The sequence below is a fragment of the Cotesia glomerata genome, linkage group LG7, assembly GCF_020080835.1.
Source record: "Cotesia glomerata isolate CgM1 linkage group LG7, MPM_Cglom_v2.3, whole genome shotgun sequence".
Classification (NCBI taxonomy): Eukaryota; Metazoa; Arthropoda; class Insecta; order Hymenoptera; family Braconidae; genus Cotesia; species Cotesia glomerata.
Genome location: NC_058164.1, coordinates 18,718,676 through 18,724,112, shown reverse-complemented (window position 1 = coordinate 18,724,112; position 5,437 = coordinate 18,718,676).

Below are 5,437 nucleotides of genomic sequence, written 5' to 3'. Positions count from 1 at the left end.
GCTTCTACTGTCTTTTTCTGTGCTGGCTTGTCAATTTCTGCGGAAGGACTGGGCGTGGACAGCGGCCTCTTCTTGTTGTTGCCCTCTCCTTGCTGTGATAATTTCTTAGGAGTGACCAGAGGTGGCTGTGATTTTTTGCTTAGACTCGGAGATGTTTCAGTCGTTGACGCCGACGTCGTTGGTGATTTGTTGGCCAGCCTATATGCCGTACTAATAGACGTAACCAATTTTCTGATCTCATGATGGAGATTCTTCTTGTCTTTTATGAAGTCGGCTAACTCTTCGATCTTGCTGCCGAGCCTCTCTATTGGTGACTGTTGGCCTGTAACGGTTGGTACAGAGTTGATTCTTCCTCGGTAGGTTTGATTAGTGACAGGAGCAAAAGGTCCTCCACTTTTTGGAGGAATGTTGCTCAGCTATCCGTTCTCTGCCATCTGGGCTGATTTCGTACTCCCTGTAACCTTGCTAGTACGGACTAGGATTGCTAGACAGCAGAGCCATGGGGTCGACTCCGCTGTTCAAACGGTCGCTTGATAACGACGAGTTTAGGCCCGTTTGCACGCCTTCCCTCGCCGGCACTGAGGTATCCCCCCTCTGCACCGTAGACGATGTTTGAAATTGATCTGTCATTTTCATATCATCTTTTGCTAGGTTTTGGTCTACCCCGAGTATTCTATTTCCTCGGTACCCGACGCATCTGACATGCAGATATGCCGGGTATTCCCCTATCCACCACCTGGGGAGGCGCCCGATGCGGGACCCAGCAAACCCGACACGAGGTGTGTGTGTGTGTGTGTGTGTGTGTGTGTGTGTTCCTCCTATTTTTGAATCTTTTTATGAATTTAATAAATTTTCATTAGTTTTTGAGATATTTTTAAAAAACTAAACCCCCTTTTTCAGTTAATTGTTAATAACTTTTGCAATTTTTACAAGCGGAACTTCATTTTTTTCAAAAATTATCTAGATGCCATTCCGAATCGAATGACAGCTCAATAATGATTTTCAGAGACTGCTGAAAAAAACTTAACCAAAACGGCACTTGTTGGCTAAACTACAACTACCGTTTTGAGTTACGAACGTTATAGAAAAATTCGTTGACGAATAAAAATGACAGAAAAAGATATATTTTATTAATTCTGAAGCATGAATAATTTTTAAGTCAATGAGACTTATGAATAAAAAATTACGACAAAATTAATCTTTTTTTCTTCATTATTTTTGTTAATAAAATTATTTTTAACTTCTATAGTACCATACTACAATCAATTAAAGCATAAAAACTATTTTTTTAGATCATAAATATTCCTAGAAAAATTGTATTAGTCAGTTCTTTTCGTTAAGAAGTAGTTTAATACGTGTCCATCAATAATTGAAAACAAGAATTATCGAACAAATTTTAATTAAATTAGCTATTAAACAGAAGCTGTTGATTCTTTAAATTCAACAATAAATCATCTTTGTAGAGAATTTAATATCCTACAAAACCATACCAAGGGTTTTTTCATATTTGGTATATCGAATTTTCTATAACCAAAAAATAAGTGAAAAAAAACTTTTTTTTGGCGAAAATTCTTCTTTTTGCGAGCGCTAACTGAAAAATGAAGATAAAGGGCTCAAATTTTGACACAATTTTTTTTCGTAACAACGAAATTTTGATATGGGACCGAAAAAAAAAAATCTTCGATTTATTTGGCACAGTCTAATATATATATATATATATATATATATATATATATATATATATATATATATATATATATATATATATATATATATAAGCAACTTTTGTTTTTTTCCACCGCGATAGACTTGAAAACTACTGGACCGATCGGCATGAGACCATGACCATTCGGCGCGGACTTAATTGTAGAAGGTTTTAGGCTGCTGATTTTTCAAATTCCATCAACCCTTTACCATTTTTTTTTTCAATTTTATGTGGATAATCATTTGTTTCTGTTAATAAAACAAATGAATATCACTTCTTCTTCTTCATATTTGAGCTCATAAAGACCGGCAAAATGCCTAACGTCACTTGAACGTTTTTAAACGCGTTTTCACACACCTTTCCACGCATCCACCCACGCACTCCCACGCATCCACCCACGCACTTCCATGCATCCACCCACGCATCTACAACATTGTGATATGAATTATTGTCTATAGCAACGGTTTTGTCAATTCATTTTTATAAGTCTAACTACATATTAACCTTATTAAAATTGCAAAAAATTCAAAATCTATATGTATATATCTACATATAAGAGACTTTCTATAGATATAGTCACTTATCACGAAATCTCGGGAACCATCGGACCAAGAAACTTGAAATTCGGTAAGAATATTACTTTTGCCATGTAGAGATCAGCTGAGAACGGATTTTAAGAAATTCCTCCCCCAAAGAGGCTTTCGGGGGCGTTAACAATGAAAAATTCCCGTTTTCAAGCTATAGCTCCTACAGACTCCAAATTTTGTAGGAATTTTGTATAAGGGATGTAAAAATAATTTATAAACGAATTTTCCGATATCCCACTCCGAGGAGGATTGCGGGGGCGTTAACAATGAAGAATTCCCGTTTTTAAATTATAGCTCCTATAGACTCCAAAATGGGTAGGAATTTTTCGTAAGAGATGTAGAAATAATATACAAACGAATTTTACGATAGCTCACCTCACAGGGCTTTGCGGGGGTGGATGTTAACAATTAAAATTTTTAATTTCCGAGCTATAAGCTTTTATAGATTCCAAATTTAGGATGAGTCTTCAATACGTGATATAGAAATGATCTAAGAGCGGATTTTATAACGAATCGCCTCCAATAAGGATCGCGGGGATGGGTGTTAACGACAAAAAATTTTAAGCGCTTGGATACGGAATTAGCGGGAAGTTTCAGTAATGGCCTTTAGGGTCAATTGTTTTTCAGATTTTTTTCTTCGTGTCAATCTTTATATATATATATATAATGAAAATGGTCTTTGTTTGCGGCTCAGTCACGCCTAAACCACTGATCGTATCGACTCGAAACTACAACCATTCGATACAAAATTTTTCCTAGATGGTTTATGATTTTCTATTTTTCGAATTCCAACGTTTCTTCATTTTCTTATTGCTGTTTTACTTTTATGAACATTTGTCCCGCTAATAAAAACAAAAGACAAGCATTTTCTCTTGATTCTTTTGTTTTCATGGATTTCAACCGGGAATATTAGACGGATTATGTTCTTTTACATTCAGCTAAGAATCCACTCACACACTCCCACGCATCCACACGCTTACTCCCATCCACTCACCTACCCACTTGAAGGATCATCAAATAATTCCCATCTATATAGTCACTCATCACGAAATGATATATGATATACACGGCACATATATATATATATATATATATATATATATATATATATATATATATATATATATATATATTTATTTATTTATGTGATATAACGCGCCATGTCAGCAGGATTGCGCCCACAGTTCTCAACCGATCGTCATGAAATTTTATGAGCTTATTCTGTGGATCAATACCAAGATCAAGTTCGAAGATGAGCAGAATCGGCCGGTTAGTTTACGAGTTGTGGGTGTTTAAAAATTTTTTTCATTTTCAAAAAATTTTGAACTTCGTAGACTTTATGAAAATAATTTTCTAGATTCAAAAGATAGATAAAATCTATCAAATTTATCTTAAACTTCATTTAATTACCTTCAATATAAACTATTATTTGTCTAGTTTTAATGATTTTTTTAATTAATTTCGTGATTTTGAAAATTTTCAATAATTTTTCAATAAACGTATTTCGGCCCTTTTTCTTCAAATAATTTTCAGGCCGTAGAAGATAGCTCAAATCTATCAAATTTGTGTTAAAATTTACATAATTATCTTCAATTTGAGTTATTTTTCGTCGCCTTTTGATGCATTTTTCAATTTATTTCGTAATTAGGAAAATTAAAAAAAAACTAGAGTAAATAAATTTTTAGCATCTATCATCAAATGAGTTTTAAGAGACGGTCTCATATCGTTATTTGCAAAAATTTATATTTTTATAATAAAAAATACATTTTAGGACATTATTGCTTTTTGATAACGTGTTTTTTTAATATTCAAACGAGAAATCTACCTATCCATGTCGGGTATAGCTGAATGGCGCTTTTTTTTTTTTTTTTAATTAATTCATTATGTATTTGCGAATACAAGGAATACAAAACTGTAGCTTGAAACCGTTTTGTCCAACGACAATAAATTTTCTTTCCTTAATTTCGAGAGAGATTTTGTTGTCTTTTAGCAGCCATATATTATTTTTTTTTCTAAAAACAGCTTGAAGGCAGCTTAAACTATATCCATGCTATAGCATAATATTGAATGTTGGTAATGTACACTGATAAAAATTTTAACTTGACTCAAGAGCAAAAATCTTGAACCAAGAACATCAATTGGAAGAAAATGAATTTCTTGAGCCAAGAAAAAAAATTCTTGAGTCAAGATATATTTTCTTAATTCAAGAGAATCTATCTTGACTCAAGAATTTTTCCTCTTGGCTCAAGAAATTCATTTTCTTCCAATTGGTGTTCTTGGTTCAAGATTTTTGCTCTTGAGTCAAGTTAAAATTTTTATCAGTGTAGTCTCGAACTTGTGTGTGTGTGTGTGTGTGTGTGTGTGTGTGTGTGTGTGTGTGGGGGGGGGGGGGGGGCACAGATGTGGATGTGTGTGTAAATAAATATTTGTCGTACGGTTTCTCAAAAACAAATCAACCGATTGAATTCTACGACACGTCATTCGCAAGGGTCTATCAAAGCTTAGATCTGATTAGATTTGAGAGTTAATCTATCGAGCCGTTCCGAAGAAATTAAAAAAAAACCATAAAAAAAAATTTCAATTTTTATGTTTTTTTGAAATAACTTCAATACGTGCGGAAAAATCATGATAAAACCATGTATGAATTTCTTGTGCTTAAAAAATTGCGTTGAATGCATTTTTGAAAATGAAAATCGAACGATGCATTCAAAAGTTATAGTTGTTTAAAAATACACAAAATTTTGTTTATCAGTATTTTTTTAAAATATCTTCGAGATTTCTCAATTAAGCAATATAAACCTGTACTAGGGTGTTTCATTTTTGAGCAACATTTTTTTTCTTCAAGGCCTGGCTGAAAATCATGTAGGAGAACCTGGGGCACGAAGGCCCCCTTGGGGCACAACGCCCCCCCCCTCAAAAATTAGGTAAAAATTTTTTTTTTCAATTTCCGTCAAGTTATGGCCTCTATGATGTTTTTATGATATTTCGGGCCAAAATGTGATATGTGGGGCATAATGGACCACTAAAAAAAAAATTACAAATTTAAAGAATTCATTATTTTAGGCCTTTTCAGGTCAATGAATCAGAATGAATTTAATTGAACTGAAAAATTTAATGAAAAGTTGAATTATATAGCTTATAAAAA